Source organism: Salvelinus namaycush, chromosome 15, assembly GCF_016432855.1.
Source record: "Salvelinus namaycush isolate Seneca chromosome 15, SaNama_1.0, whole genome shotgun sequence".
Lineage (NCBI taxonomy): Eukaryota > Metazoa > Chordata > Actinopteri > Salmoniformes > Salmonidae > Salvelinus > Salvelinus namaycush.
Window position 1 is genome coordinate 14,574,653 of NC_052321.1, and position 21,416 is coordinate 14,596,068.

At 44.6% G+C, this 21,416-nt stretch overlaps 1 protein-coding gene across 1 annotated transcript in view; it reads right to left on the reverse strand.

Annotated features, from left to right (window-relative positions):
* Nucleotides 1-21,416, reverse strand: part of LOC120059784 (usherin-like) — a 201,418-nt gene that overhangs the window by 21,323 nt on the left and 158,679 nt on the right. The gene's annotated exons all lie outside the window — the stretch shown is intronic.

Sequence of the window (21,416 nt, forward strand, 5' to 3'; positions counted from 1 at the left end):
AGTTGGCACTATTCAGTCGGGCAGGTAGCGTTCTCCTGGCATCCGCCAAACCCAGATTCGTCCGTCGGACTGCCAGATGGTGAAGTGTGATTCATCACTCCAGAGAACGCATTTCAACTTTTATTTATTTAAAAATATATATATATATTTCACCTTTATTTAACCAGGTAAGCTAGTTGAGAACAAGTTCTCATTTACAACTGTGACCTGGACAAGATAAAGCAAAGCAGTGCGACAGAAACAACAACACAGAGTTACACATGGAATAAACAAGCGTACAGTCAATAACACAATAGAAAAAAAAGAAAGTCTATATACAGTGTGTGCAAATGGCATGAGGAGGTAGGCAATAAATAGGCCATAGTAGCAAAGTAATTACAATTTAGCAGATTAACACTGGAGTGATAGATGAGCAGATGATGATGAGCAGATGATGGTGTGTAAGTAGTGATACTGGTGTGCAAAAGAGCAGCAAAGAAAATAAAAACAATATGGGGATGAGGTAGGTAGATTGGGTGGGCTATTTACAGATGGACTATGTACAGCTGCAGCGATCGGATAGCTGCTCAGATAGCTGATGTTTAAAGATAGTGAGGGAAATGTAAGTCTCCAGCTTCAGTGATTTTTGCAATTCGTTCCAGTCACTGGCAACAGAGAACTGGAAGGAAAGGCGGCCAAGGGTAGGTGTTGGCTTTGGGGATGACCAGTGAGATATACCTGCTGGAGCGTGTGCTACGGGTGGGTGTTGTTATCGTGACCAGTGAACTGAGATAAGGCGGAGCTTTACATAGCATAGACTTATAGATGACCTGGAGCCAGTGGGTCTGGCGACGAATATGTAGCGAGGGCCAGCCGACTAGAGCATACAGGTCGCAGTGGTGGGTGGTATAAGGCGCTTTGGTGACAAAACGGATGGCACTGTGATAGACTGCATCCAATTTGCTGAGTAGAGCATTGGAAGCTATTTTGTAGATGACATCGCCGAAGTCGAGGATCGGTAGGATAGTCAGTTTTACTAGGGTAAGTTTGGCGGTGTGAGTGAAGGAGGCATTGTTGCAAGATAGAAAGCCGGTTCTAGATTTGATTTTGGATTGGAGATGTTTAATATGAGTCTGGAAGGAGAGTTTACAGTCTAGCCAGACACCTAGGTATTTGTAGTTGTCCACATATTCTAGGTCAGAACCGTACCAGAGTAATGATGCTAGTCGGGCGGGCAGGTGCGGGCATGAAAAGCATGCATTTGGTTTTCCTAGCATTTAAGAGCAGTTGGAGGCCACGGAAGGAGTGTTGTATGGCATTGAAGCTTGTTTGGAGGTTAGTTAACACAGTGTCCAAAGAAGGGCCAGATGTATACAGAATGGTGTCATCTGCGTAGAGGTGGATCAGGAAATCACCCGCAGCAAGAGCGACATCGTTGATATATACAGAGAAAAGAGTTGGCCCGAGAATTGAACCCTGTGGCACCCCCATAGAGACTGCCAGAAGTCCGGACAACAGGCCCTCCGATTTGGCACACTGAACTCTGTCAGCGAAGTAGTTGGTGAACCAGGCGAGGCAGTCATTTGAGAAACCAAGGCTATTGAGTCTGCCGATAAGAATACGGTTTTTGACAGAGTCGAAAGCCTTAGCCAGGTCGATGAAGACGGCTGCACAGTACTGTCTTTTATCGATGGCGGTTATGATATCATTTAGTACCTTGAGCGTGGCTGAGGTGCACCCATGACAAGCTCGGAAACCGGATTGCACAGCAGAGAAGGTACGGTGGGATTCGAAATGGTCAGTGATCTGATTATTAACTTGGCTTTCAAAGACTTTAGAAAGACAGGGCAGGATGGATATAGGTCTATAACAGTTTGGGTCTAGAGTGTCACTCCCTTTGAAGAGGGGGATGACCGCGGCAGCTATCCAATCTTTAGGGATCTCGGACGATACGAAAGAGAGGTTCAACAGACTGGTAATAGGGGTTGCAAAAATGGCGGCGGATAATTTTAGAAAGAGAGGGTCCAGATTGTCTAGCCCAGCTGATTTGTATGGGTCAAGGTTTTGCAGCTCTTTCAGAACATCTGCGATCTGGTTTGGGTGAAGGAGAAGCTGGGGAGGCTCGGGCAAGTAGCTGCGGGGGGTACGGAGCTGTTGGCCGGGGTTGGGGTAGCCAGGAGGAAAGCATGGCCAGCCGTAGAGAAATGCTTACTGAAATGTTTGATTATCATGGATTTATCGGTGGTGACCGTGCTACCTAGCCTCAGTGCAGTGGGCAGCTGGGAGGAGGTGCTCTTGTTCTCCATGGACTTTACAGTGTCCCAAAACTTTTTGGAGTTAGAGCTACAGGATGCAAATTTCTGTTTGAAAAAGCTAGCCTTTGCTTTCCTGACTGACTGTGTGTATTGGTTCCTGACTTCCCTGAACAGTTGCATATCGCGGGGACTATTCGATGCTAGTGCAGTCCGCCACAGGATGTTTTGTGCTGGTCAAGGGCAGTCAGGTCTGGAGTGAACCAAGGACTATATCTGTTCTTAGTTCTACATTTTTTGAAAGGGGCATGCTTATTTAAGATGGTGAGGAAATTACTTTTAAAGAACAACCAGGCATCCTCGACTGACGGGATGAGTTCAATATCCTTCCAGGATACCCGGGCCAGGTCGATTAGAAAGGCCTGCTCGCAGAAGTGTTTTAGGGAGCGTTTGACAGTGATGAGGGGTGGTCGTTTGACCGCGGACCCATAGCGGATGCAGGCAATGAGGCAGTGATCGCTGAGATCCTGATTGAAAACAGCAGAGGTGTATTTGGAGGGCAAGTTGGTCAGGATAATATCTATGAGGGTGCCCATGTTTACGGATTTAGGGTTGTACCTGGTGGTTTCCTTGATAATTTGTGTGAGATTGATGGCATCTAGCTTAGATTGTAGGACTGCTGGGATCTTAAGCATATCCCAGTTTAGAACACCTAACAGAACAAACTCTGAAGATAGATGGCGGGCAATCAATTCACATATGGTGTCCAGGGCACAGCTGGGAGCTGAGGGGGGTCTATAACAGCTCAACTGCTCAAGAGTCCAATGGCGGCGAGCTTTACACCACTCCAGCCGACGCTTCGCATTGCGCATGGTGATCTTAGGCTTGTGTGCGGCTGCGGGGCCAAGGAAACCCATTTCATGGAGTTTCCGATGAACAGTTATTGTGCTGACGTTGCTTCCAGAGGCAGTTTGGAACTCAGTAGTGAGTGTTGCAACTGAGGACAGATGATTTCTTACTTGCTACGTGCTTCAGCACTCGGCGGTCCTGTTCTGTGAACTTGTCTGGCCTACCACTTCACGGTTGAGCCGTTGTTGCTCCGAGGCGTTTCCACTTCACAATAACAGCACTTACAGTTGACCGGGGCAGTTCTAGCAGGGCAGAAATTTGTGACAAACTGACATGTTGGAAAGGAAACATCCTATGACGGTGCCACATTGAAAATCACTGAGCTCTTCAGTAAGCCCATTCTACTGCCAATGTTTGTCTATGGAGATTGCATGGCGGTGTGCTCGATTTTAACCTGTCAGCAACGGGAGTGGATAGTGGGGTGGCAGGTAGCCTAGTGGTTAGAGCGTTGGACTAGTAAACGAAAGGTTGCAAAATTGAATCCCAAAGCTGACAATGTAAAAATCTGTTGTTCTGCCCATGGACAAGGCAGTTAACCCACTGTTCCTAGGCCTTCATTGAAAATAAGAATGTGTTCCTAACTGACTTGCCTAGTTAAATAAAGGAAAATAAAAATAGCTGAATCCACAAATTTGAAGTTGTGTCCACATATTATTGTGTTTTAAGATAAATTAACTACTGTAAGTCGTTGTGGATAAGAGCATCTGCTAAATGACTTGTGTGTGTGATGGAGAGAGGTGGTATTGGGTCTTCACCTTAACATCCCTCTTCCCTTTTTCATGCTCCCCTATTCACAGACCAGTGACAGTATGGGGAGGGGTCCCATGGGTGTTAAGGCGACGTGTGTGTGTGTGTGTGTCTGAAAGGGGTGTGTGTGTGTAGAGGGGGGATTCAGGGGATTAGGTCACACCGGTGGTGGAACCCCACTGAGACCTGGCACTGGGTGATCACCAGGCCAAATGCCTGACACCCTTAAACACACACACACACACTATGACACCCTCCTTCTCGCGGCGTGAAAAGCCACAGTCCCTTAATGAACAGCAAATTTGTCCTGTCAACTGCAGGGAGCTTTGGGGGTTCCACCACCCCACACACAACACACACACACACGGCTCTTCCACTCGCCTCTGCGACTCGACCTTCACTCCTCTCCCAAGGAGAGAGAAAACACCCAACATCACACCAACTCTCCCTTTTTTTTCATCAGTCTTAAATGAATCCCATGTTTGTGAGATTGTGTGTGAATATTCTAACCTCCTGCTATGATTAGATTAGAGTTTAATATGGGGTTGTAAAGGGTTGCAGATGTAATTACATGGTACAGTGAAATTCTTAAGCTCCGAGTTCCAACAATACAATACAATATAATAAAATAGATAATAATACAAATATAAATAATAATATACACATATTTAACAACTGTGGCAATGATGTCCATTGGGGTGGGGGCAGGGTAAATGTCTGTTGAGGGGGAGGGGAATGTCCATAGGGGGAGCAGCAGACCGCGGTAGAAGAGCGGGGAACAGGGGGTGCAAGTAGCTGACTAGTGGTGGCTGTTCAGCATGATAAATGTCCATTGGGGGTCGGGTCTGTTGAGGTGAGGGGGGGATGTCCATAGGAGGAGTAGGAAGCAGTGGAGGCTGCTGAGGGGAGGACGGCTCTTAATAATGGCTGGAACGGAGTAAATGGAATGGCATAAAACCATGTGTTTGATGTATTTGATACCATTCCACTGATTCCGCTTCAGTCATTACCACAGCCTGTCGTCCCCAATTAAGGTGCCACCAACCTCCTGTGATAGGAATGGAGGGGGTGATTGAAGCGGGGACAACAGGGCATAGCTCGGGTCCCTGATGATCTTCTTGGCCTTCCTGCGACACCTGGTGTTGTAGGTGTCCTGGAAGGCAGGCAGTGTGCACTCAATGGTGCGTTCGACTGAGCGCACCACCCTCTGTAGCGCCTTGCGGTCCTCGTGGTGGAGTTGCCGTACCAGGCTTTGATGCAGCCCGAAAGTATGCGCTCAATGATGCTCCTGTAGAACACTGTGAGGGCCATTTGGGAACGGACACATTTCTACAGCATCCTGAGGTTGAAGAGTTGCTGACGTGCCTTCCTCACCACAGTGTGGTTTGACCTTCAGATTCTCTGAGTTGTACTTTAAACTTTTAACCAACCTCCAGCGGCGGCCCCGTAGTTCCTCCTGAAGTCCACAATCAGCTCCTTTGTTTTGCTGACTTTGAGGGAGATGTTGTTTACCTGGCACCAGGCCATCAGGGTGCCTACCTTCTCCCTGTACGCCATCTTGTCGTTGTTGGTGATCAGGCCTACTACTGTCGTGTCGTCAGCGAGCTTGATGATGGAGTTGGAACTGTGTGAGGCCATGCAGTACTAGGTATACACTCTTAGAAAAAAGGGTTCTAAAAGGGTTCTTCGGCTGTCCCCATAGAATGTTTTGGGTTCTATGTAGAACCCCTTTTACAGAGGGTTATACATGGAACCCAAAAGGGTTCTACCTAGAACCAAAAAAGGTTATACCTGCAACCAAAAAAGGTTCTTCAAAGGGTTCTCCTCTGAGGGCAGCCAAAGAACCCTTTAAGGTTCTAGATAGCAGCTTTTTTTCTAAGAGTGTACAGGGAGTACAAGAGGGGACTAAGGACGCACCCTTGTGGGGCCCCTGTGTTGAGAATCAGTGTCGAGGAGGTAATGATGCCTACCTTCACCACCTGCAGGCGGCCCGTCAGGAGGAGGTGATATGGTCTTTAACTAGCCTCTCGAAGCACTTCATGATGACGGAGATGAGTGCTACGGGACTGTAGTCATTCAGTTCAGTTACTTTCCCTTTCTTGGGCACGGGGATGATAGTGGACACCCAGAAGCAGGTGGGGACAGTGGCCTGAGCTAGAAACAGATGGAAAATGTCCGAAAAAGACAACAGCTGGTCTGCACATACTCTGAGGGTGAGGGATGCTGTCTGGGCCGTCAACCTTGCCAGGGCTAATACGTTTGAATGACTTACATACGTCCTCCGTGGAGACTGCAAGTACATAGCCCTCAGGGGCTCGCATCGGGAGCTCAGAGTCATCGTTGTGCTCAAAGCGTGAGTGCAGGTCTTGTTATAATAAATATAATAGATTTAATCCGTTATAAACGTATTTGTATCTTTTTTGCACTTCCTAGAATAGGGGTCAGTGACCTCTCTCTCTCTCTTGCTCTCTCTCTCTCACACACACACACACACACACACACACACACACACACACACACACACACACACACACACACACACACACACACACACACACACACACACACACACACACACACACACACACACGCACACACACGCACACACACACACACACACACACTGGATAAAGACTCAACAACAGACACTATGAATCAAAATAAGAAACTGACAAATGTGAATTTACTCTGAGGCTCGGGTAAACTACACCGCTCTGTGTGGTAAACATCTTAATGATATTGTGTGTGTGTGTGTGTGTGTGTGTGTGTGTGTGTGTGTGTGTGTGTGTGTGTGTGTGTGTGTGTGTGTGTGTGTGTGTGTGTGTGTGTGTGTGTGTGTGTGTGTGTGTGTGTGTGTGTGTGTGTGTGTGTGTGCCTGCGTGTACATGTTTGTTTGTGTGTGGAAAGATCAGGGCTATAATTACTGTGTATAATAATCCACTCTGTTGAGAAAGAAAAGCTATTTTTTACCCCCAAGGTTATGATTACCTGAACAAGGATTTGGGCAGACCTGATATTCTGTCATTTAGTCTGCCAGGAAATATCCCATAACCATATTAAGGGTCTATAACCAACCTCGATTAGATCAACCTGTGCCGAACGGCGAGCACCAGGAGAAAACCAAATAAGATGCATGGGCTTATTGATTGGCAGGGGATAAATGAGTTTATAATATTAATATAAATCTTTATTGTTTTCAGTCTCCTGATGCCAGAAAGGCTTCCCCAGTAATCAGTTTAAAAACGTCATTTTTCATCCTTACCCCAGCGAGGCAGGGGCTCGACCGATCGTACACACATACACACACACACACACACTCATCCCTCACCATTCGTATGGATTGCCAATCTGTGCTGTTCAGCAGCCTGTTGTTGATCTACTGAAAACACTCATCTAGCACATTTGCATCTAACTCAGGCCTCGATGTACCGTTCTCTCTCTTTCTCTCCTTCCCTCTCTCCCCACAGCTAAGAGATCTCAGTCACAGCTCTCTGCCTTAATACACTACACACAGCTATCAGTGAAGGTCATCCCGTAGCACGCACACACACGCACATGCACACACACAGGGGCACACATACACACACACCACACACCTAATTAAGTGTTTTAATTTATTTTTATCAAATTACTCAGAATCCTCAAAAAAAAGATGAGTAGTAGAATTATTTTGAACAAAGAAACCCCCCCCCCCTTTCCCAGATATTTAGTCTGTTCTCCTCAGCCATTTAGTCTGTTCTCCCCAGCCATTTAGTGTGTTCTCCCCAGCCATTTAGTGTGTTCTCCCCAGCCATTTAGTGTGTTCTCCCCAGCCATTTAGTGTGTTCTCCCCAGCCATTTAGTGTGTTCTCCCCAGCCATTTAGTCTGTTCTCCCCAGCCATTTAGTGTGTTCTCCCCAGCCATTTAGTGTGTTCTCCCCAGCCATTTAGTGTGTTCTCCCCAGCCATTTAGTCTGTTCTCCCCAGCCATTTAGTGTGTTCTACCCAGCCATTTAGTGTATTCTCCCCAGCCATTTAGTCTGTTCTCCCCAGCCATTTAGTCTGTTCTACCCAGCCATTTAGTCTGTTCTCCCCAGCCATTTAAGAGAGATTAAAGTAGATGTCACACGTCAAAATTTGATGGATGACCCTATGTGAACCTATGTGACCGCTATGTGAACCTAAGGGGCTGCCTGTCAGGACATCCTGATGGTTAGGTGGGGGTCTTTGGGTAAGGGTCCAGTTGTCAGGTCAACCGGTAATGATTTATGACCCAAGCCTGATTTATGACCCTATGTAATGATTTATGACCCTATGTCCTGTTGTAGCAGGCATGCCCATATTTGGGCTTCCGGTCAGGACATCCTGGCCTGGGGTGGGGGTCTTTGGGGTAAGTGTCAAGCTGTCAATGTCGTAAATCAAAAAAAAGATCATGATTTATGACCCTATGTAGTGATTGATGCCCCAATGGTTTGTAGAATGGGGGCATGCCCATATTTGGGCTTCCGGTCAGGACATCCTGATGGTTAGGGGTGCTTTTTGGGTAAGTAAGTGACCAGGTGTCATGTCAAACTGTTCCTGGATGTCTAGTGTTGGGGGTTGTTAATGAACATTTCAAAGAGGCTGGCTTTGCAGAAGCCTTATAAAGCCCCAGAACAATTCCTGTTTAAGACTGTACAAGATCTTAAGAATAACCATGGAATTTGGGATCGGTGACAAAGCAGTGATGACTGTAACAACTGAAGCGGGTCCTCGGTTGGTCCATAGAGCACGGGCCAAGTATCAACCCGCAATATATGATGCTCCAAAAAAAACGTTTTTTAAATGTTTATAGAACCCAAATACCTCCATCAAATGCGCTGAAAGATCAAGTGTTGATGTCTAATGGACAGCTGTGGGGGTATCGGTTTGATTACGTGGCCTGTAGAGTGACCCTCTATACGGTAGCTGAAGGAGAAGAATATACAGACCAGACTGTAGGCTTGGAATATGGTGTTGAAGACTGGTCGGTTTTTCGCAAGGTTGTGTGTCCTGAACTGCGCCTTATCACCAAGGGGTATAGTGTGTTCACGGGCCACGAGACCCGTTGGGAAGGTACCCCTGACTCCTCAGGACGAATATTTCACAGGGTGAAAATACAAAGACAGAATGGACGTCCCTGCGGCTGCGTGGAGTTCTATATCGGCACCCAGGAAATCCGAAACCAAAACCTCAGGGAGGGGGGCCATACTGGGGATACCCGACTGCGTCTGCTTATTCCTTTTAAAAGTTGGGATGTAATGGAATTGAAAATGTTGCAGGCGTTGGATGATCTCTTTGTACAGAGCCAACAGCGGCAGAGCCTTGTTCATTTAAAGAAGTGCATAATATATACGAATCGTAAAGATTACGATGCAAAAGAGCCTCCAGAAGATACATCGTCAGAAGAAAACTAAGTAAGCGGATGCTTTAACCACGCCCCCCCAGATACCCAATGGCCTTGTTCTACAATAAAAAGAAAAAAGCAGCCAGTTCTTCATTTCAGCATACACCATGGATCTCCAGACCATCTACGTGGACGCATCTACGTCATGGGGCCCCGAAACTAAGGACTCAATGCCTCACAGCCCTACACTCTACTCACCCCTGGCAAGACCCTCGACACCCCCTACATGTACCCAGCCTGAGGATGTGTTTGATGGGGTGGTCAGTACTATTTTTGTGGATACCATCAAGGCCTCTGTAGCTACACTTTTAGACTTGGTGATTGGCGACTATATAAGAGAAAAATGCATCGGCTGTGAGATCAATCACCCCAGCCAGCGTCGTCATCCTTGCCTATACGACCCTCCGAGATACTACTTTTTCAATCATTTTGAGGAGCTGGTGAAAAGACTGTGGTCCCGCAGGTTTATACCCTCGCTGGTCAGCGCCCTGGAGGCTATGGGTCTTGTGCCGTCTATCCCTAGAGTTTACGGGGTAACCGAGGCCTTCCTACATGAACTGAAGGAGGCAATTTTCATCCACGAGAAACTCAAAGAAATCCGACACACCCTGGTGGCCGACAACAAATACCGGGAAGCTGTGGTTGCTGATGTGGTGCTTTTCTGGCTCAATAAATCCCAAGAGACCGAGTGACATTTTGTTATTTAGACGTAAAAGCTATGGGTAACTATGTGTCTACGATGTTGGAGCGAATAAATACATTTTTTCTTTTGAGAGACCTTACAAATGTTATGCATCAGATTATTGAAAATAAAGTGAATAATGTATCGTTCTACACGACACACAATACCTGGGCTAATGTAGAGCGTTTGCTGAAAATGGAACAAATCATGAATCATGTACGACATACGGGTGGGAGTTTGCAATGGACACAAATGGTATCAAGAATTGTTGATGAGTCTGAAGAGCTAGAAGTAACTTTGGCTAAGATTTTGCATTATTTGTTTGAACCCCCATTTAATGTGAACGTGTATCATATTTGTTGTTTATATACTTATATATCCGACGTGTGTGTTTTAAAAATTCAGCGACACAAACCTGTAAATCTAAACCATATATACAGGGTGTTGCATGATGTGATTGTTGAGAAAACTGGGACTTGTATCTTGCAACAAATCCTGAATTGGTTGTATACGTAATACTTGGTGTTAAAAAAATAAAAATTCTCAAACTGAAATGTTGTCGTTATTTGAAAGTGGCTCATTAACGTTATTGTCCCTCAGAGAGGCAAGAAGGATGGCTGAACAGCTGTTGAAAAACATTTATTATAATCCCGCTAACCCCGGGTCTTATGGTGGTAAAGAGCGTTTACAGAGAGCAATAGCCGAAGAAACAGGTAGCCTGTTAAGCGATGCTAAAGTGAGTGAGTGGTTATCAGAGCAGGATGCCTATACTCTCCATAAATCTGTAAGAAAACAATTTCCAAGAAATAGAGTTTTTTCTACGCATCCCTTATCCCAATTTCAGGCGGATCTATGCGACATGCAGGCCCTTGCCGATAAAAATGATGGAAATCGCTACATGCTAACGGTTATAGATATTTTCTCTAAAGTAGCCTTTGTAAGGGTTTTAAAAAATAAGAGCGGGGCCGAGGTAACCCGGGCCTTTGACTCGATCTTGAAGGCAGGAGGAGCACCCAATAAAGTGCAGACTGATGGCGGAAAAGAATTCTTCAATAAAACATTTCAGAAGCTGATGAATAAGTATAAAATAATACATTTTGCTACAGGCTCTGATTTGAAAGCTTCGGTTGTGGAACGCTTTAATAGGACTTTGAAAGAGCGGATGTGGCGATATTTTACAGCTCACAACACCCACAGATATACAGACATAGTTCAGGATTTAGTAAACGGGTACAACCACAGCTTCCATAAGAGTATACGTATGAAGCCCTCTGACGTCTCTTCGGAAAACTCTTTTCAAGTCTTTAAAAATATGTATGGTTTGTTCCCACTTCGCCGTAAGAAAAAAATGACTTTTAAATTCCTAGTGGGTGACTTGGTTCGTATATCAAAGTTGAGGGGTGTTTTCGACAAAAAATACGAACAAGGCTTTAGCTCGGAGTTGTTTACCGTTACCGAATGTCTGCCACGCATTCCCCCGGTCTACAAATTAAAAGATTATGACGGGGATCTTATAGAGGGATCTTTTTATGAGAAGGAATTACAGAAGGTCCAGTTGGGTAAAGACAAAGTCTTTCACGTGGAGGAGATTCTAGATCAGAAGAGAGAAAAGGGTAAAAAATGGTTGCTGGTCCGCTGGAAAAACTGGCCTCAAAAGTTCAACAGTTGGGTATTGGAGCATGATGTGGTGGAGGCAACGGGGATTAATTTAAACCCCTAGTCATGATAACTAGCGCATCAGTCGCGTGTACACAGTTGGGCATCATGGAACACAGCGGCTTCTACCTGACTCTCCCCAGTAATGCGTCGGCACAGATATATCGTAATAATCAGAGTTCGAAGTATACAACCAATTTTCCAAAGCCTATAGAGTTATCAGAGGCTTGGGAAGTAGGTCTCAGCGAGATTACATACCCCCATAGTTGGTATAATATCAAAGCTAAGGACCGTGATTTTTATTGCAAAAGGTTATCGGAACCTGCAAAACTTATTAAGCTTAAAAAAGGTTTCTATAGAACCGTCGACAGGATCGTCTCAGAGTTGAATGAACACCTAACCCTGAACAAGATGGAAATATTCCTATTCTACAATCCAATCCATAAAAGGATACAAATCTCAGGGCCTGCTAACGGAGGTATAAAGACCAGCGGTAATTTATCCTACATGTTGGGGATGGGTCCCAATAAATGGACGTATGTGAACGATAAATTATTCCCATTCCCTGCGGATATACATGCAGGATTTTACAACATATTTGTGTATACCGACATCATAACCTATCAAAGGGTCGGAGACAGCTGTGTGCCCCTCCTGCGAACAGTTCATATAGACGGAAAGGATGGGGACATCGTCACTGTCAATTATGACAAGCCGCACTACGTACATGTCAGCAAGAACTATATTGAAAACATTCTGGTTGAGCTTAAAACGGATCAGAACGAAAACATTGAATTTACTTATGGTAAAACGATTGTAAAACTCCACTTTAGACCCACCAAAACCTCTCTACATATATAATATCTGTATTATATTTATAAACATAATACAAATAAAAGAGTTATGGAGCACCATCAGCTCGACCCTAACCGTTATGTTTCATACTATGTGGATCAAGTTGGTAATGGACTACCAGGATATCATGGAGCACCGACAATGTATGGTGCGGGGATAGGCGGTATATTCCGTAACCTCTTCAGGATGGTTTTACCGTTTATGAAGAGGGGCTTCAGCATAGCCAAACCACATTTAAAATCCGCGGCTAAAAATATAGTAAGTGAGGTTGTAGCCAATGCTATGACCCGAAGGGCGTCACCAGATGTGGAGCATCAAGAAGGCTCGGGGCTTATGATATTGTCTCGAAGACCAAAAAAGAGACCCCCAGGTTTAAGACGCAGGCCGGCACCTAAAAAGCGGCGGTTAACTGTTAAAAGAACCTCAGTAAGTCAAAGACGTGGTAAAGTGAGGAGGTCTGAACCAAAACAGGCTAAAAGAATACTAGGAAGTATTTTCTAAAAGAATAAGTGACATGGCTCTTTTACATCGAATGTCCTCTGAAGCTATAAAGACAGAACTCGATCTTTTCACGGCCCCTTTAACGCAGCATTCAATAGATAGATCCAGTTATGTGGAGATAGCCCCTCTCTCTGCTATTACCGATAACGGGCCTATCGAATTTTTCATACCAGGCCACGGTGACAACTATCTGGACCTCAACAACACCTTGGTGCATTTACGTCTAAAAGTGACCAAAAGAGATGGGTCTAATATTGCAGGCGATGCCAAAGTGAGTCTCATTAATTACCCCTTGGCCACCATTTTCTCCCAAGTTGATGTGACTTTGGGTGAACGCCTAATCAGTCAAAGCAGCGCCACATACCCATATAGAGCCATCATGGAGTGTTTACTAAACTACTCCGAAGACACTCTCAAAACACAATTTAGCGCCGGGCTGTTTAGCAAGGATACTGCAGGAGCCTCTATGGAATCGACAGACCCTTCCACCGGTGCAAACAAAGGACTAGCGGCACGAGCTCGCTACTGCGCCGAATCTCGAGAGTTTCATTTGCTAGGCCCTATACACTCTGACATTTTCTTTCAAGAACGGTTACTCTTAAATTCGGTTGATTTAAGATTAAAATTAACCAGGGCCAAGGATGATTTTTGCCTGATGTCTCCCCAAGACGGGGATTTTAGTTTGAAAGTGTTGGGGGCCACCCTTTTTATTAAAAAAGTGTCTGTATCTCCGGCCGTACGCCTGGGTCACTCACATGCTTTGATGAAAGGAAATGCCCTTTACCCTCTCCAAAGAATTACCATGAAAACCTTTAGCATACCTGTGGGCAGTAGAATCTGCAGTCAAGAAAACCTATTTCTAGGCCCTTTACCTAGATATGTGGTTATAGGTCTGGTTGATCACGCCTCTAATACGGGGAGTTTAGATAAAAACCCCTTTAATTTTCAACACTTCAATGCAGAGTATGTAGCTCTCTGTCAGGACGGACGTCAGGTTCCTGCTAAGGCTTTCCAACCCCAATTTAACAACAACATATCTGTGCGAGAATTTTACAATCTATTCCTGGCTACAGGGAGGCATCTAAAAGATCTCTCTTTACCTATTGACAGAAATGATTTTGCAGAGGGTTACACGTTGTATGCTTTCAATTTATCCCCTGATGATGACACCTCAGGAAATCTGTCTGTGGTGTCCCAAGGTAACCTCAGGCTGGAAATGCGTTTCCGTACACCTTTAGCCTGTACAGTTAGCATGATTGTTTACGCATGCTCTGATTCAATCTTGGAAGTGAATGCCCGAAGACAGGTCTTAGTGGATTATTATTAAGGACCTTTGAGCAAAGACATGAATACCCAAGAGTTGGAAGGGCTCATGAGCCGCTTGATTGGAAAACAATTTTGTGGAGTGATGGCTTGTGATGAATTACCTATTGAGATATGGCCTGAGAGGCCTGCAATGTTTATTGTCAATACCCATCCTAAACACATGCCTGGTGAACATTGGCTAGCTATGACATTAGAACAGGAAGGTGGAAGAAAAATCTCAACTTTTTTTGATTCCTATGGCTTTCCCCCCGGTTTTTCACATTTCCCTAAATCTATTAAAGATTTTTTGACCCTAAACGGTTCAAAGATCTACTACAGCATCAAACAAGTGCAAGATAACCTTTCCACTACATGCGGTCACCACTGTGTATTTTACCTGTGCCAAAGAGCCCGGGGAGTTTCTTTTGAAGATGTTATGTTTCTTTATAAGGATGATTTAAGAAGTAATGATAACTTTGTATCTTGTTTTGTTAGAAAATATCAAAAGTGTTCAAATGTGTGTCGTTTAAGAACGCGTAATCAAGGCGTATGCTCACGTCATATGTTTCAAGAATGCCACAAATGTTAAATTGCTTATTTTTCAAATAAAACATTTTATTGAATTTAATCATAGTCATTCAAAAGTCATTTTCAAAAGTCTAACCACGCCGAGAGATCGGGATTAGGAAAAGGTCCTGAGACGTTCATGGGAGTAAATGAGTTAGCATCATCGCTTTCATAGGGGGGCGGTGTCGTTGGGGCAGCTTTAGGGGTGCTGTATCTCGTTGAAGGCTTTTGTTTTAAAGCTTGAATCTGTTGACGAAGCTTATGGTTGGGTACACCCGAGAGGGGAATGTTCAGGATTGCCAGGGCCTTAAGAAACTGACGCCAGCCGGGAGGCCTTCGGTCATCAGCAACCTTGTGGGCAGCCGTGGTACTTTTAAGTAAGTCCACCATATGGGACCCCCTAACAACAGCGCCCTGAAGTATAAACTCTCCAGAATCGTTCCAAGCAGCTAACCCCTTTGAGTCTTTTATCTTGTTCATAATGTATTTAACATTCTTCCTGTTACGTAAAGGCACATGTGTCAGTAGGTCATGCATAACTTTATCTTCAAAAGGCATTTGAGCTTCACCAGACATAGGATCTTCACTAGGTAAGATCGCCGGTACAGGCCTTACCGGGGCCTGGCTATCGTTAGGTTCGACATCTGTTAAAGGGTCCGGTAGGGAAAGTGTTAAATGGTTGGTCTCTCTCTCCCCTTGCTTTACCAGAGTCAAATATCTTTGCATTAGGTTTGTGTATTTTTGGATCTTATCATAGGGGTTCAATCCTTTTCGGTTCAAAACATCCTTCATGGCCGTATCCAAATCATTTTCAGCTGTTTGTCTGATATTTTCAGGACCCTGCATTTGATTTTTAAGTCTATCCAACTCTTGTTGTGGCACCAAGTACATTTTAGTGGCCATCACACCGCGTGTTCAACCCCCACGTCTGGCCGCAATAAGGCTGGTGATGAAGGGCACGGCTATACTGAGTAAAGGTATAAGAAAACCCCCAGACTGTTGTATACTATGTCTTTTCTTTTGAAGACTGGCCCTTTTATTGGCAAAGAGTTTGATCGCGGTCTTTTGTCTCTTTAATTTTTTCAATTGGTTCAGGGTGAGTGGAATGCGTCCTTTGAGAAGATTCAAAGCAATCTCACATAAGGCTAATATGAGATCTGAAGAACAACTACCCAAGATGGCCTTCCGTCCTTTAGCTGTAGACCCAACTAGCCTTGTCAAGAGGGGCAGGTTTCTTTTTAAACGCAGAGACATAGCGTTTACTTTTTAGGAAGGTATGCAGCAGGCCGCTCCCACGGAAACAGCCCTGTACGTAGCCTAAGGTGTTCTGGAGTATTTGCTTTTAAATCCACGATTAAATAAGAAAATGGCTCTTTGGTAGCGTCCTCATAGCTCTCCATAAAGTATGATTTCCGTCCAGGGTACATCTGCTGAGCTAGAGTGCTAATTTGCAGTTTGTCTCTAGGATTTTTAAACAATACCATGTAGTTGGCATTCAAGCTAATGGTCCGACTATTTTTACCTTGGTGAAACACATTCTGGACCAAGTAAAGCACGGACAGGTTTCTATGATGAGTATATTGGGTAAAAGCTCGTGCAATTTCGGGGTGTTCGCTACCAGCAAATAGCATATCGTCCAAAACCAGCAGATTATATTTATGTGGGGGGAGAAGTTCATCATCAGACAGAGATTCGGGTATTCCTTCAACAAACTTGATTTTTATTGTCTTCAATAATTCATCATACAGAGGTTGGTAACATGAATAACACCATACAATATTGTCAGGCTTTTGAGATAACACATGTTCAGAATTCTCTAAAATACTTTTTACAAAAAAAGTTTTACCACTGTTTGATGGGCCTGCAATTAAGGCCGAAAAGGGCAGTTTTAAACGGGGGTCAAAATCCTCGACAGCCGTCATTATATCTTAAGCTTTAAGACACACTGGGGCTTGTAGCATAAGTCAGTAGCCAAAGGGCAATGTGGTACCGTCAGGCAATAGCCGTCTCTTGTCATAGACTACCCTGAATCTTTTAGTGAGTGGGGCGTTTCTTAGATGGAACCCCTTTTTATCCCTCACTATTTTGTTGTAGGAGGTCAAAATCTCCAAGTCACTATTCTTGTCATTTACGAACCCGTCGACCAAGCGCGTGATTGATTCCAAGTTTACACGCGGGGCATTTTCGTAGTTTTGAGTCACGCCTTTGGCTTTCAACACCACGTGATTGTCTTTAGTCCTAAAAGCATAGCTTTTGGGCCCACATGAGGACCATTCTGTGATATGGTCACCCTCGGCGAGTTCACTAGTTAAACCCCCAAGATAGTTGCTAAGTGGGGGGGTCCAATCCCCCGGCTTGCTTACATAGACCACAGAGTCTGTGTCGTGGTAAAGAACCCGCCGCTGAAGCTGTTCCATGAGGGTGTACAGTTCAAGTCGGGCATAGGCTGTGGTAAATGCTGCAAGAAACACATTTACATTACCTGGGGGTAGAACCCACTTTGGGTTGCGCCGCCATTGCACCAAGGCAATGTCTTGACTCAAGAATGAAAAATGTGAAATTTCGTATTGGTCCGAAAAAACAAATTCCAAAAATTCTTCCGGGTCTTTAATGATCGAAGTTGTTAGCATATTGCTTCTCTGCGCTAACTTCCCCCAAAGGGAGTTCAAGTACAATTTCGAAACATTTCTTTTGGTTTTGTTGACCTGTATTCTGTCAGGGTCAAGAAGTATGCCTTCTCTGTCATGGTAGTCTTGAATGTACTTCTCTTTACTTTCTTGATCTGTGACCGATGCTGGATAGCCTGAAGCCATCTGCTTGCATCTCAAGAAGGTCTTGATGTACTCTTTAAAAAGTGTGTCTGATTTCCTGGAAAAGTTCCACACTTCAAAGATTTTGGCCACACGATACCCCTTCTCCAAAGCCTTAGAGAATTCAGCGGTGACCCAGACACCTGTCAGGGCTCTTTCTTGATCTGAGTGATCACATGGGTTTTCCTGGTTGTTGTTTTCACAGCATGTGCGACAAAGGGGAAAGAAAAGTTTTCCTTTAGACCCCTTGTAAGGCAGCACAGGTATAAACAGACCCCTAGGAGGGTAGACAGTCGCTTTGATTAAACCAAAATAATTTTGGGGTTCGTCAAAGTCGCTGTGAATAATTTCAGGATGCCCTATAGGATAGCATGAGGAACTCATTACATGAGGATATAGGGATGTAAAATCTACATAGCCTATTGTCTCGTCGGGTTGAGCTACATAACGCAATGTCAAAGCATTGGTCCTGCCTCCAAACAAGGCCTGTCTCGGTTCCAGGGGCTCTGGAGGGTCATATTGGGTAAGGAAGGCCTGAACATGAGGATCCGCCTTTTTCAGGGCTGTCCATTCGTGTTCCCACAAAACCACAACTTTTAACCCGTATGTAGCCTTTAAAGAATTCAGTTTGTCTTGAAACTCTTGGTACATTTCCCCAAAAGTCTTTTGGGTTAGGACACACATGGCCTGGGGGACAAAGCATAATTTACAACCGTGGAAGAAACAACCGTTGTACTCATACACTGTCTCAACACCGTCAATCTGTGTGTATCCATCTACATGGTAAGGCCCAAAAGCCTTCTCCCCCCGATTCAAAGCATGTTGGATAAAAACATTTTTATCCTGGGCTAGGTACTCCAACCATTGAATGGAGCCACTAGAGTAGGCCTTGAATTGTCGTCGGTAGTTGTCTGGCGATGGGATCGCTATAGATGCTGGAGTTAGATAGTGTGTACGATAGGTTTTCATGCACGCGGATGCAATAGTTGTACAGCTCCAGGGGTCAATGCCTGCATCTTTGATTACCTCTTCTCTGAATCTGAGGCATCCTTCACGTAGTATAACCACGTCATTGTCACAGTATGATTCCATCTCTTTATGAAAATCAAAAGTTCCATGTCTTACTGTCTCGTACCACGTCATGAATTTCTCACGCTCTTTGGTAGACATTTGATCACAACCGTACATTTCGGGGGCTGGATAAGCTCCTATATAATGTAGATTCTCCTCAGATGTGAAGAAGTGGGGGAAATAGCCTTTGACCGAGTTTTCAAAACCCAAGGCCTCTGGCATTTGAGCCAATCTCATGGGTAAGAAGCTTAAGCTGTCAATGTATCTCTGTTTGAAGGCGTGGTCAACAAAACATAAGATTTTACTCCCTTGAGCAATGACACTGGGCGCCACGCCTTGCTGTATCAAAGGGTTCAGAAGCAGATAGGAGTCATAGGCTCGCGCATTGTGAGCTATAAACGTGAAGTTTCTGTACTGGGCCTTTCTAAAATGTTTTAGAAAGAGTCGGGCGCAATCGGGCCCCTCGGCCGACCACTTTTCACCGGTGAAAGTCATGGTAGATACAAAAATAGGCAAGTGAACCCCTGATTGCTGATTTGTCTCAAAATCATAAAAAACATATTTCTCTGTATGTTCATCTTCAGCCAAGGGCTGAATGTAACACTCATGTGTTACTTCTTGAACAACTTCTGCGTCTCTGCTTTTCAAGGGCCCTTTACAGATTGGGCAATGTATGATTCCACAAACATGGGGTTTAGGGCTGTCTATTTTAAGGTTGTAATTGCAATGACATTTTGGACATTTCTTGTTAATGTCACAAATGCTTACAGATTTACAGGCCTTGGGGTGCCATGTTTCAGTTTTGTGTTTTTCGTAACAGTAGGCCGAACGACATGTGCGGTGACAATCCTCACAGGGTGTCAAGTTTAGCGGTTGCATAGGGCAATGTTTATCCAGACATACTGAACAGTTATAACGGCACGAGTGCCCCCCCTTGCGGGTGTAGCCGGTATGACAGGCTGGACAGACATATGGGGCGCCTAAAAATGCTGTGATGTTAGTTACGGCATAGTAATGCTCATTTTGCACATAAAAGTACATAGTCTTAGGGTGTGGCTCTTGTATATTTTGGAACTTCAAGAGAGCGTCATTAGCCCTGCTGTGGTACAAAACCACAATCTTGATATTCAGAAAGTTTTCAAATTTGCCTATGTCTGAGAAAGCCACAGCCTCCTGTATACCTAAACCCACAGCCTTTTGTAGCTCTTGAGCTTTCTGTAACGCTTCGCGCTCTGTACATCCTGGGCTGAGTAAGTGGGCCAAACCTATGGCAAAGCATAGCTTATTACCATGATTGTGAACGATTATGAGGTAGGCCTTTTTATTGCTTATGATTTCGGACTGCATCAGGCTATCGAGTTTACGTCTCTGCCCGCCGCCCCCTTGTGGTGGCCGGACTAATTGTACTACAAGTTCGAGGGTCCTATCTGCTAGCACGTTTAAATTTGACTGAACAAGGCGTTCTAGCAGGTTAACAAATTGTTCAAGATCTGCTTCACCCCTATTTAAAATAAGCGACACACGGCTCTGCAGACTGTCTCCAAAAATTTCCAACTGTAAGGTATCCCTTGGTTGGCTATAAGCTCTAACTCTATCTACCAGTTCATTCAAAGTGTCCATAAGCATTACGTAAAACACAGCATATTCCCGAATCTGACCCCCCCATGCGAAATTGAAAAACTGTCGAACCTCAATATTGTGGAATTTATTTCGATACAAAACATGTTCACTGCGATCAAGACCATCCCCATCCTGATTTGCTAGACAATTGTCCAACTGTTCAAAAACATCGTATTGGGTTTCAGACTCTTCAGACATGGGTGTTAAAGGCTGGCTTAGAGGTGTAGGTGGTGCAGAATTAAACCTAGGGCTTTCGTTCTGTACATTGTGATCAAGACCTTCCCGCTCCAGATTTGATAGACATTTGTTCAGCTGTTCAAAAACATCGTATTGGGTTTCCTCTTCGAACAAGGGTGTTAAAGGATGGCTTAGAGGTGTAGGGGGTGCAGAATTAAACCTTGGGCTCTCGTTCATCTGGGTAATTAAAGATATGATTGATTCGGGTATCTGTGATAACCTGTTTTCATCTGCAGACCCTGACTCATTCATACGTGTAATAATTTCAATGAGTTCGGAGGGAATCTGGGATAATAGGTTTTCATCTATAGCCCCTATGTCAATTAGCCCAGAATCATTCATATGGTTAATTATATCTTGGAGCTCTGTAGGGATTTCCGCTAAGAGGGTTTCAATTGTCTCGCTTAGGTCTATAGGGGGCGCCATTTCTCTACTTAAGGATGTGTGTGCTTGTGTTTTTTTTTTTTTACATATGTGTTTTTTAACGGAGGTATTTGCTTGTTTTAACCCTACTGTTGTTTAACATGCGGGGAAGCTCTCTACGCCAGAATGACACATCCTGATTGTATTGATGTTCGAATAGAATACCCATACGACGTTGAAGTAAAGCCTTTCGTGATTTTAAACCCTGTGTAAAAGCCTTGAAAAGCACGGCTTGGTCTATTTCACAAGAGGCTGTTGCCCCACCAGAATTGGCCGCTTCAATAAGGTTGGCCACTTCACAGAACATCAAATCGTCTACCTCAGAAATGTCATTTAAAACTTTGAAATCATCAGGCTTCGCTGTTCTGGTGACTGGGGTCTTTGGCGCCTCTTCGGGA